General features: G+C 51.1%; 1 protein-coding gene across 2 annotated transcripts in view; it reads left to right on the forward strand.

Annotated features, from left to right (window-relative positions):
* ACACB (acetyl-CoA carboxylase beta) overlaps positions 1–13,430 on the forward strand; it is a 1,895,698-nt gene that overhangs the window by 1,531,850 nt on the left and 350,418 nt on the right. The gene's annotated exons all lie outside the window — the stretch shown is intronic.

Consider the following 13,430-nt stretch of genomic DNA (forward strand, 5'->3'; position numbering starts at 1 on the left):
CTACATGTCGGCATGCGGGGTGAGGGGGCATGGGCCTACCATGGCAACGGAGTCTATGAATTACTTGCACGGAGACAGAAGAGCCTGGCCCTCTGCTCCTGTAGCTGGGAGGATGTTTACTTGAGCTACGAGACAGGAATGTGTTTTCGAGGAGTGGAGCAGATAATTCGAAGGTTGAATACAGTCTTGGCAGGCAGAGGTTAGGCTATGCACCGGAGTCGCGCAAGAAGTAAGGTGGGGGCCACTGGCACAGAGGTAGCCTGGGCTGCGGCCCTCGGAGTCAGGAAACAGGAGAGAACTCGAAAAAGGCTTCATGGCAGAATCTGGGCCTACTTTCGCCAGAGCTGAAAAACGTGCAAAGTGTACCACAAAAAGACGGTGGCACGGCATAGATAGGAACTGAATATTCAATCCGTTCATGGCGGATCTGAAAGAGGACAAGTTAAAGATGGACGCAAATGTATTTGCGTCTTCGTAGCTGGCACAGGAGGGAAATTACATGCACTGCAAGCTAGTACATGGAGACGGTGGGGTTCTCGCTGGGGAACACAACTTGACCAAAAATTATATTTCCTCAGTGAGACAGCTGCAGTGGTGGCCCACGGACCGCGATTGGGTCAGCGGCAGATCCCTCTCCCTTCCCCAACCGGAGCACGTAGTTGTGACGGACGCGTCCCTCCAGGGCTGGGGAGGCCACATGGGAGAGGCGGAGATCAGAGGCCTCTGGTCTCTGGCGGAGTCCCGGCTCCATATCAACCTTTTGGAGCTGCAGGCGATTCGTCTAGCACTGAAGGCATTCCTCCCCTCTGTCCGGGAGAGTGTAGTGCAGGTGTTCCCGGACAACACCGCCGCCATGTGGTACTGCAACAAACAGGGCGGGGTGGGGTCGTGGACCCTCTGCCAGGAGGCTCTGTGCCTCTGGCAATGGCTGGAACATCAGGGCGTGACCCTGGTGGTTCAACACCTGGCAGGTTCTCTGAACGCCAGGGCGGACAAACTCAGCCGCCGGTGCATGATGGATCACGAATGGCGTCTGAACTCGGATGTGGTGCAAGGTCTCTTTCAGCAGTGGGGAGAGCCTTGGTTAGATCTATTCGCCACCGAAGAGAACGCGCAATGTCATCAGTTATGCGCGTTGGAATTTCCAAGGCGGCACTCGCTCGGAGACGCTTTTCGTCACGAGTGGAGTTGCGGTCTGTTGTACGCTTTTCTGCCTATACCACTTCTGCCCAGAGTGCTGAAGAAGATCAGGCGCGACCGGGCACAAGTCATCCTTGTGGCTCCGGACTGGGCACAAAGGTACTGGTATCCCGAGCTACTCAGTATGTCAGTCGATCCCCCGGTTCGTTTGCCTCTTCAGGATGACCTTCTGTCGCAGCAGCAGGGGACAGCCTCTACCCGAACCTGTCCAGTCTCCACCTCCATGCTTGGAGATTGAGCGGCGACAGTTGAGACCATTTGACTTGCCTCCTGAAATCTGTAACATCATTCTGGCAGCCAGGCGTCCCTCCACAAAGTCGGTATACGCCTGCAGGTGGAACAGATTTGTTGCATGGTGCACAGCAAAGGCTGTGGATCCTCTCTCTGCCCCTCTTTCTGAGGTTCTTCTCTTTCTTCTTCCTCTTGCCCAGCAGGGCTCTGCTCTGGGCACTATCAAGGGCTACCTTTCTACCCTTTCAGCCGTTCTGAGGCTGCCTGATCAACCTTCTTTGTTCAAGTCCCCTATTGTTAACCGATTCTTGAAAGGCATCACGCATACGTTCCCTTCTGTGCCCTTTGTGATGCCTCAGTGGGACTTGAACTTGGTTCTTATTTTTCTGATGTGCGCTCCCTTTGAGCCACTTCACAACTGTCCTCTTCGCCTTCTCACTTTGAAGACTGCCTTCCTGGTAGCCATCACATCTGCCTGGAGAGTGAGTGAGCGACAGGCTCTATCTAGTAAACCTCCTTTCCTTTCGGTCCATCCGGACAAGGTTGTGTTGCGGACACGACCCTCTTTTCTACCCAAGGTAGTCACAGCCTTTCACATTGGGCAATCTATCACCTTGCCCACCTTCTTTCCGCCTCCGCATCCCTCGAGAGAGGAGGAGAGGCTCCACCGTCTGGACCCAAAACGTGTGCTCTCGTCTCGCTAGGGGCGGACCATTCTGCCCATTCCATACAATACTCTTCATCGCAGTTGGCCAGTCTACAAGGCCTGTGGCCCTTGGAGGATACTGCAATAGCACGAATTAACAGGCTGGGTTTGCCCCCCTCACATCCTCCCTCCTCATCCCATCCCCCATCTTTGCCACCCGCTATTCACTCTGGCCCTATTCCACCATCCTGTCCCCCCTCCACGTCCTTATCTGCGTTCTACCTTCATACCAGATCCGCATCAAGCACCATCAGGAACTCTTCACTTTACTGGATTTACACAAACCCGATCTCTTATTTCTCACAGAGACCTGGTTCTGTGACAGCTCCTCCCCTCTTTATTAGCTATGCTCCCTGCTTCTTATTATGCTCTTCGAGCCGACCGTCCTCCCGGTAAACCGGGCGGTGGTGTCGCCCTGATTGCTCGCAGAGAAATTATTTTTCAACCCCTAGTCTTCTCTTCCATTGGTTCCTCAGACTTTCTAGTGGCCCGTTCACTTTCCTTCAGTACTCCGCTCACTTGTGTTCTTATGTACCGTCCTCCCACTCCTTCTAAATTCTTTCTTCCGAGCTTTCAAGACCTGGTGGCCACCCTAGTAGTAAATAACTCTTCCATTGTGATACTAGGGGACTTCAACTTTTGGCCCTCTGACCCGGCTGAATGTCCAACGTCAAAAGAGTTCTCGGAGTCTCTCCGCTCTTTTAATTTTGTCCCCGCTGTTCACGCCCCAACCCATAGCCAGGGCCACACCCTTGACCAGATCTGGTCCCTCAACTGTCCGGTAATTTCGTTGTCTATCTACCCAGCACTTGGTCTGACCACTTTCTCATCTCTTTTTCCCTATCCCTTAGTCCAGCCTTTAAGCCCTCTCTCGCCAAAAACATCTGGGCGCGTTCATGGAACCGTGTGGACGTGGCTTCCCTGTCTGCCACTCTTTCCGCATCCAGCCCGGATCTTTACGGCCTGTCATCTCTTGGACAAGCGGACTCCATCAACGCATGGTTGCGTGCAGGCTGCGACTTAGTCGCCCCTTTAAGGCGCATTTCATCTAGGCGCCCCAACGACGCGAATCGTTGGTTTAACGAGGAACTGAAGGTTCAAAAACTTAACCTCCGCCGGGCGGAAAGCTCCTGGCGGCGAGACTACTGCTCGATCCTTCGAAACCAGTACATTACTCTCTTGGCTTTGTACAAAAAATCTATCTTGGCAGCCAAGAAGTCCTACTTCTCTTCCAAAATTCAAACCGCTGAAAATCGCCCCAGAGAAATCTTCGCAATTGTGCACGACCTCGCGTACTCTGATAGGGCCACACTCAAACCCTCCCCCTCCCAGCACCTTTGTGATTCCCTCAATTCTTTTTTTCTTGATAAAATTGCTATTATCAAAGCCAATATTCCCCCCCTCCCTCTCCTTACTCAGCCCTCAGCGCCCCCCAGTTGCAGCACGCCTTGACTCCATCCCTCTTTTTACAGAAGATTCCTTCGTTTCTCTTTTGCCTTTGGTTAAGTCTGGTTCCCCCCTAGATCCTTGCCCAGCACACATCCTGAAACAGATTTTCTCTGCTTGTGTCCTGCCACCCCTCACCGTCTTCAGCAGCTCACTTTCACAGGGCATTGTCATTCCACCTCTTAAATCGGCCGTTATCTTACCCATCCTGAAAAAACCTGGCGCTGACCCCTCGGTTCCTATTAACTATCGCCCCATTTCCCTCTTACCTTTTCTGGCAAAGGTACTGGAACGTCATGTAACCAGAACATTGAGTCCCTTCGTGGAGGAGAACTGGGTCTTTGCCCCCAGGCAGGCTGGGTTTCGCCCTGCACACTCCACGGAGTCCGTAGCACTGTCGGTCCTGGATAATCTCAGAGAGGGTATGGACACCTACCATCCTCAGGCCTTGGTCCTCCTCGATCTCTCCGCCGCTTTTGACACGGTCGACCATGCCATCTTACTTTTCCCTGTCAGGGCGGCGGGAATCGAGGGTTCGGCCTTTGTCTGGCTGTCCTCCTTTCTCCTTGACCGCACCCAAGCAGTGTGATTGGGTGATTTCTCTGCGGACTTCCGTGCGGTTCAATGCGGGGTTCCCCAGGGTTCCTCCCTCTCCCCTCTGCTATTTAATTTGTACATCGCCCCTCTCATATTTGCCCTTCAACAGCGGGAGGTCTCCGTCTATAACTACGCGGATGACCTCCAGCTTATCTTTTCCTTATCTCCTTCTTCTGAGTCAATTTCCAACTTTCACTCTGTCATGACCTTCATCCAGGATCGGATGAACCACAACCACCTGAAGCTTAACCCCGACAAAACGGAGTTGTTGCTGACAGGTGGTTGTTCCAGTCCCTGATCTTCTCTTTTTTGGCCCCCCTCCTTAGGCCCTCCCCCGACCCCCTCTTCCTCTGTAAAAACCCTTGGACTCAAACTTAATGATCAACTCTCCCTTCATTCCCAAGTCAGCTCTGTTGTGTCCTCATCCTTTCTCTCCCTCCGTACCATTCGCAAAGTCTCCCGGTTTTTTTCCCCCTCCGCACTCAAACTTATAGTCCTGGCGATGATCATTTCCCGCCTGGATTATGGTAATGCCCTCTACTGTGGCTTGCCCGCGTACAACATGAGACGTCTCCAGCTGGTCCAGAACCAGGCGGCCCGTTTTGGTATTCAATTTGTCCAAATCGCACCATGTCACGCCCCTCCTCAAGTCCCTTCACTGGCTCCCCATACAGGAACGAGCCCAGTTCAAGCTGGGCTTTATCATCTTTAACACCCGGTCCGGCTTAGCCCCTGCCTTCATCACGTCTGATATTCATGCTTATGTCCCTCCCAGGGAGCTACGCTCATCCACCCAACAACGGCTTGTAGTCCCCCACTTTAAACGCAAAAAATGGGGAGGCTCCAAATTCTCCACTCTCGCCCCCGCATTCTGGAACTCCCTTCCGGCTCACTTGAGAACTTGCCCCCAGTACACACTCTTTCGCAAGGCCCTCAAAACCTTCCTTTTCGCACAAGCCTTCTCACCATAAAGTCCATTTGTGCTCCGGTCTTTCTGTCCCTCAGGTTCTTAGTACTTTACAGCGCCATGAAACCACTCGGTGTACGCGCGCTTAAGAAATATTTTAAACTCAAACTCTAAACTCTATCTGGATCGCACACGCCAGTTCCGGGTGGATGATCAACTCTTTGTTGGTTACGTGGGCACTAAGAAGGGGAAAGCGGTGCACAAGCGGACCATCTCGCGGTGGATCATCTTGTGTATCCAGGCGTGTTACTCCTTGGCTAAGAAGGAACCCCCTGTTGGGCTGAGGGCTCATTCCACTCAAGCCACGGCTACTACTACTTCCTTGGGCCGAGGAATGCCCTTGCAGGACATTTGTCAGGCGGCTACGCGGGCCTCGCTGCACACGTTTGCAAGACACTATTGCCTAGACAGCCAAGTCCGGAGGGAAGGCTTCTTTGGCCGTTTCGTCCTCCAGGACTTTCTAGTGTGGTTATTGGTTCGCAGACCCACCACCGGGGTTGGTATTGCTGGGGTATCTATTCTAAGGTAAGGAATCTATCACTAACGTGTCTCTTTCAGATGCACAAGTTACTACTTGTGTAACAATATATCTGTAAGAGACATTAGTTAGTGATATATTCCTTACCGACCCACCCATCCTCCCCGTTCTGCGAACCGATATCTAGGGTTAAGGTCATCCCCTTTCAGGGCCCTAGTTTCTTGGCACCAGTGTCGTTTTTTTGTCATGGCTCTGCGCTTCTGGCGCGGAAAAGCTGTGGCTAAGAACTGACGTCAGCACGCGGAGGCGGCATCTAAGTACTCCGACGACGTCATCACGGCACCCACGACGCCGACGACGGACGCGGAGCCGCAGACGACGCCTGCCGACGCGCAAGGGTACTGCTACGCAAAAATTTCCGGATCCAGTCTGACGCCTGGGGATATTCTAAGGTAAGGAATCTATCACTAACTAATGTCTCTTACAGATATATCGTTACACAAGTAGTAACTTGTGCTTCTAACCCTACCACTCCTTTTCTGATAGGTCTCTTAGAGACTTATGATGCCAGGAGGGCTTCTAACACAGGCCCTTCTAATCCAGATGGGAGCATGCCCCCCTTAGAGGGAACCCTTGGGGACCCTGACCTCAACCTCAATGGAACAGGAAGTGAAGAGGAGGAAGAGGAACATGAGTTGTCCGGGGATGAGGCAGACAAAGGTCATGTAGTAGTCAGTAGGCTCACCAGGACCAACTTAAGCATACATGAGAATGGAACTGGGGGATCCCCAGGCCCACTCTCAGGCAGGCTTAACATTGGGAGTAGACGAGTTAGGTCTCATTCCAGAGGCTCTAACAGATCTATTCATACCAATGGCTCTCAGGCATCTTCTCACAGAGGGATGACATCCCCTCAGAGAAGAGAGCATGAAGCCAAGATGAGGGAAGTCAATCTGAGGATTGAGAGGGAAGAACTTGCCCTTGCCAAAGAGAGACTTGCCTTTGCCAGAGAGCAGAAATTGAGTGGGGCAGACCCCACTGGTGACAGCATTATCCCTAGAGATAAAGACCGGAGTTTTGATACTAGACACCTGAGTAAAATAGTGCCCCCCTTTAAACAAGGGGATGACATCGACAAATGGATGACTGCTTTGGAGAGGGCCTGCACTGTCCAGTGCATCCCCCAGGGTCAGTGGGCAGCTATTCTGTGGCTCTCCTTTGAAGGTAAAGGTAGAGATAAGCTCCTCACTACTAGAGCTGAGGATGCTAACAATTACCAAGTCCTAAAGAATACACTGATTGATGGGTTTGGCCTAACCACTGAGCAGTACAGGTTGCTGTTCAGAGATACCCAGAAAATGCAGTCTCAGGATTGGGCTGACTTTGTAGATTGTGCCACTAAGGCTTTTGAAGGCTGGTTACTGGGAAGTAAAGTTACTGATTATACAGGATTGTATAACTTAATTATGAGAGAATAAATCTTAAGTAATTGTCAAAATCAGTTGTTGCATCAGCACCTTATTGACTCAGATCTGACCTCTCCCGAAGAATTGGGAAAGAAGGCAGCCAGATGGGTCAGGACAAGGGTCAAGCAGCAGAACCAGAACCAGGGTGGTGGCCAGAAGAAAGCAGACCAGAAGGGTAATGAAAGTAAGCAAAATGACCAGAAGTCTTCAACAAGGCCCAAACAATCTAAGGAGGGTGGGTCCCAGAATTCCCAAAAGAAGAAGAATAATGGTCAGAAGAAACCATGGTGCCAGTACTGTAAAAGTAATACTCACTGGTTTAGTGAGTGCACCAAGAAAGGCCCAGCTCCTACCACTACTGCCCCTAAGGCACCTGCAACCCCTAGTTCAGTTAATAGTGGTAGTGTTTGTAGGAAGGTGGATATCTGACTATGGTTACCCCCAACTTTTTGCCTGGTGTTTTGCTGGTTTTTCAACTTAGTTGACCTGGGACCCTGCTATTCAGGGCCCCAGACCTACTGCTCTCTCTGTAAAATGGATTCCATGTACCTTAGGTACATATCTAATTGGATACTGAGTCACCTTATCAGTCCCTGTACTGTGTACCTTAGGTACCCAGGGCATAGGTGTACCCAGGGCCTACCAGGGGCTGCAGCATGTATTATGCCACCCCTGGTTGGCCATCCAAATCTGACACAACTAAATGGACACATGTATTCCTATCAGTCACTCCTATGGCAGGCCTTAACCATCCTGGAGGCAGAGTGCTTGGAATTATGTGAGATGGTGCTCTGGCGTGAGCTGAGCCCGTCTGCAGCTTGGGGAACCAAGTCCTAATAGCTGTTCCATGATAACGCGTACCATATACTCTTAAGTGCATTATAATCCTCGCGGTTATTTGCTATCTTTGGTATCGCTTTATCAAAACATGTCGAGTAAGGTGTCATACGAATTGGAATACTAACCCCTTGCCAATTCTGGCGACGGGGTTAGCATTCCACCCTTCTAGAGAGACACAACATGTATGTAACTATGAACCCCGGCTAAAGTTAACTCGAGCCTCAGCATCACAAAATAGATGCTGCCACCACAGACACAAGTCTGACCCCCTGCAGCTGGGATCCTTCCAGCGAGGGGAGCTTGGACAAAGGGTTTCCTGTCAGGGGCGGTGCTAGCACCATCCCAGACAGGGTTTTGTGTATCCTAGGTAGGCAGGGCTGAATAGGAAGGTGACTGCAAGCTCACTGTGCATCTGCCAGTTTGAACCAGTTCCAGGGGCACACCAGCCCCTGAGCTGGGGAAAGTCCGGCATGGGAGAGGGGTGTAACCACCCCCCTTCCTGGTCCCACCCATGGGCAGGACCTAGTCCCGTACCAGCCCCTTTCTTTAGAATAAAGGTGGGAGCGAGGACCCTTTCAAATTAGATCATCTTTGAATCCTGAAACTACTTTCTACGAAAGGAACTCATGACTTTTTCCTAAGATTTCTCGCTTGTGACTAAGGAGTAGTCACCCTGCAGCAGCAGGCACCAACTAAGTATCTGCGTTTTGCTAAGACGTCCTTCCTCCGGAACCAGACCGACCAGCACGACGAGACCCGGACTCCCTGCCCTCTCTGACCTCTACCTGCCTCTACAGCACAGCTGAGAACCGTGGGTGCAACGAGACCAGTGGACCCGGCGACCATCAGAACCAGAACGACACTGACCCAGCACGACCGCCGAGGGACCCTCGAGAGGGTGCATTGGGGTAAGAGAAGCCCCAACCCCAAGCAGCACAAGCACCGAAGACCAGCCCCCCAGCATCCACCAGATCTGCATGGGGCCCTTTTGCCTCTGTGTCGCTTGCCACGTTGTCCGGTCACTTGCCCGTTGGCTAGTGACCCTCTCGACGACGTCCTACGTTTTTCTTCACCGCTGGTCTAGCTCCTCTAGACTGGCCCTAGGCTCCTCCTGAAGGAGACCTTCCTCGGACCCTCCTGGTCCACCCAAGATGCCATTTTGTGTCACCATGTGGGCTTGCCGTAGCCAAGGCTTGTTGCCTCCTTCACCGGATCCCGCATCGCCAGCAGCAGACATCCGATGTGGGACAGCTCGCAGACCTCCAGCCTGGTCGACATCAGCGCCCCTGGTCCGTGCAGCAGCAGAATCCAGTGTCACCTCTTCGCCTGGCTGAGTGACCTCGTCCGGTGCCATCTTGGTGCCCACCTAATCACTGGCTAGTGATTCAGAACTTGGTCCCCTCTGCTTACAGGTACTCTTCTTCAGCTGACCCTGTCCTTGGATCAGCCCGGAACATCTTCACTGGTCGCCTGCCAGCAACTTCCACTTCAGGCTCCTGGTTCGTCAACGAGGATTCCCGACGACACTTGAACCATATGCAGCCGCAGCCCCTGGGCTAGGTAAACCGAGTACCACGGTGCTCCAGCGTAGACCAACTCTCTAAGTGTCTAGATCCAATTTCGTTTTTGACCTACCTAGTCGGGTTCGCCCGACAACACTAACTTTGCATTTACTAGTATCCATAGACTTTGTCCCGCATTACGCGTGAGAGTTCCCACTCTGCACACGGCGTTCCTAGACCTCCCGCTTCTAATCTAAGGGTTCAGCATTGTAGGCCTAGCGATTCCAAAGTCTCTGAGAGTAGTACTTACCTGCTAGTAATTTCGCATTCCACTTCCATAGTATATGGTTTTCCGTGCCCCTCGGGCATTTGTGTAAATTGTGCGACTTTCAGTATTTCTTTAAGAGCTTTGTATTGTGCTTAGCGCCCTGTCCTCATAAAGAGTCCAGGGCTGTTGTGTTCTAAATAAATATCCTTTTATTTTCATAACAACTTGTGTGGTGTCCTTTCACTTGGTGTTCAAGGGGTATATGTGATGGTATAACAGCTGGCTTAACACGCCCTCTAGAGTTTAGCCTAAAGACTGCTCTTGTCCATGCTACTAGGATAGCTGGTCTATAACGTTGACTTACAACCAATCATCAATAAGTGTTGTTTGGAATGATACACAGTGATCACTAGAATAGTGAGCACTACATATCAGGCAAACTTCTCACATATAGGACTTATGTGGAGATGCTAGGGTTGTCAGCACATGTCCTTGCTGTGACTAGGTCACAGGCCAAGAAATGCCCAGCTGAACTAGTGCTGGATCCTGGAACAATGGACCAGACACTCATCAAGAGAAAGAACAGTAGGGTTAAGGCAGTGCCTTCCCCCTTGCCTCAAGGAGAGGATCAGCTCTCACAGGAGACTGACCTAAAGACCCCAGAAGGAACTGTCCTAGAAGAACTTGAGCCTGAACAGGTTGAGTTTCTGGGGACAGGGGGACCTTCAAGGGCAGACTTGAGACAAGCACAATTAGACTGTTCCTCTCTGGAAACCCTCAGACAGCAAGCTGCTGCTGAGGCTGCAGGGAATGCCACAGGTGCCTATAAAGTGTATTGGGAAGATGGACTCCTTTACTCTGAGGCAAGAGACCCCAAGCCTGGTGCTACCAGGAGGCTGGTCACCCCCTTGTCTCTGAGAGGTTTCCTTCTCACCTTGGCCCATGAAATTCCCCTTGCAGGTCACTTAGGCCAGAACAAGACTTGGGACAGGCTTGCCCCACACTTTCACTGGCCTCATATGTCTGAGACACTAAAGAGTTGTGTCGCTCATGTGCCACCTGTCAAGCCAGTGGCAAATCTGGTGGCACTACAAAGGCCCCCCTTATACCACTACCTGTGGTGGGGGTACTCTTTGAAAGAGTGGGGATTGACATTGTTGGACCAATGGACCCCCCAACAGCATCTGGGCACAGATTTATACTGGTGGTAGTGGATCAATCCAACCAGGTATCCAGAAGCTATTCCCCTTAGGACCACTACAGCTCCTGTTGTGGCCAGGGCCCTACTTGGAGTTTTCTCCAGAGTGGGGTTTCCTAAGGAGGTTGTCTCTGACAGAGGTGCAAACTTCATGTCAGGATACTTGACTGCTATGTGGAAGGAGTGTGGTGTCAACTACAAGTTCACCACCCCCTATCACCCACAATGCAATGGGCTTGTTGAAAGGTTCAACAAGACCCTAAAAGGGATGATAAAAGGGTTACCTGAAAAGCTTAGGCGAAGATGGGACATCCTTTTACCCTGCCTTCTGTTTGCTTACAGAGAGGTCCCACAGAAGGGAGTTGGCTACAGCCCTTTTGAGCTTCTGTTTGGGCATCCTGTAAGAGGCCCCCTGTGTCTTGTGAAGGAAGGATGGGAGTTACCTCTCAAAAAGCCTAAACAGGACATAGTGAACTATGTACTTGGTCTCCGCTCCAGGATGGCAGAGTACATGGAGAAGGCATCTAAAAACCTTGAGACCAGCCAAGAACTCCAAAAATCTTGGCATGACCAAAAGGCAGTCCTGACTGTGTATCACCCAGGACAGAAGGTGTGGGTGTTGGAGCCAGTGGCCCCAGCAGCTCTCCAAGACAAATGGTCCGGACCCCATACCATTATTGAGCAAAAGGTAGAGGTCACCTACCTGGTGGACCTTGGAACTCCCAGGAGCCCTCACAGAGTACTTCATGTGAACAGGCTCAAGGCATTTGTCAACAGGGAAGACATGGGCTTGCTCATGGCTACAGATGAGGGACAGGAGAAAGAGAGTGACCCTCTCCCAGACCTGCTCACTCAGAACCCTGATGATGGGTCAGTAGATGGTGTAGCATTTTCTGACAGCCTCTCTGAGCATCAGCAAGAGGATTGTAAACAGGTTCTTCAATCCTTCAGACAAATGTTCTCTCTGACACCCAGTCAGACAAACTGGTGCACCCATGAGGTGGACACTGGTGACAGTCTGCCTATAAAGAGTAAAATCTACAGGCAACCTGACCACGTCGGGGACTGTATCAAACAAGAAGTACAGAAAATGTTGGAATTGGGAGTCATTGAACCCTCAGAGAGCCCTTGGGCTAGCCCTGTAGTTCTAGTACCTAAACCTCACACCCAAGATGGTAAGAGAGAGATGAGGTTTTGTGTAGACTACAGGGGTCTCAATGCTGTCACTAAGACAGATGCCCATCCAATACCAAGAGCAGTTGAGCTCATTGACAGATTGGCTTCTGCCAAGTTCTTGAGCACATTTGACCTGACAGCTGGTTATTGGCAAATCAGGTTAGCTGAGGATACCAAGGCCAAAACAGCATTTTCTACCCCATGAGGTCATTACCAGTTTGTGGTGATGCCCTTTGGTTTGAAAAATGCACCTGCCACTTTTCAAAGGTTGGTGAACCAAGTTCTCTCTGGGCTGGATGACTTCTGTGCAGCATATCTAGATGATATTGCTGTCCTTAGCTCCACCTGGGAGGATCACCTGATCCACATGAGGAAAGTTTTAGAGGCCCTGCAAAAGGCAGGCCTCACTATCAAGGCTACCAAGTGCCAGATAGGGCAGAGTCAAGTTGTATACTTGGGCCACCTTGTAGGTGGAGGCCAAGTTCAACCTTTGAAGAGCAAGATACAGGCCATAAAGGACTGGGCTCCTCCAACCACCCAGACACAGGTCAGAGCTTTCTTGGGCCTGTCTGGTTACTCTAGAAAATTTTTCAGAAATTATGGAACCATTGTGACTCCACTTAATGACCTGACAAGTAAGAAAATGCCAAAGAAAGTTCAGTGGACAGTTAGCTGTCAGAAGGCATTCGATGACCTAAAGCAGGCCATGTGCACTGCACCTATTCTCAAGAGTCCAGACTACTCCAAGCCATTCATTGTCCAAACAGATGCTTCTGAGTTGGGTGTGGGAGCTGTTCTTTCTCAACTGAATATTGATGGTCATGACCAGCCCATTGCTTTTATAAGTAGAAGGCTGACCCCTAGAGAGAAACGTTGGTCAGCTATAGAGAGGGAGGCCTTTGCTGTGGTTTGGGCCCTGAAGAAGTTGAGGCCATACTTGTTTGGCACTCACTTCAAGATTCAGACCGACCATAAGCCCCTCTTATGGCTAAATCAGATGAAGGGTGAAAACCCCAAACTTCTTAGGTGGTCCATTTCCCTACAGGGGATGGACTTTACAGTGGAGCACCGCCCAGGGACTGACCATGGTAATGCAGATGGTCTCTCCCGGTACTTCCACTTAGAACAAGAAGACTCACCTGGTCAAGGTTAGTTTAATGTCCCTAAGTTTGGAGGGGGGGGTTATGTAGGAGAGAGGGGTCTGCAATCCTATGGTCACCCCCGATTTTTGCTTTTTGCTTCACTGGTTTACGATTTTCCCTGGCTGTGGGCCTGCTAATCAGACCCACAGCCTAGCTGTTCTCTCTCTAAATTGACACACATGTACCTTAGGTGCATTTACCAATTGGTACTGG

This window comes from Lissotriton vulgaris, chromosome 11 (genome assembly GCF_964263255.1).
Source record: "Lissotriton vulgaris chromosome 11, aLisVul1.2, whole genome shotgun sequence".
Taxonomy (NCBI): Eukaryota; Metazoa; Chordata; class Amphibia; order Caudata; family Salamandridae; genus Lissotriton; species Lissotriton vulgaris.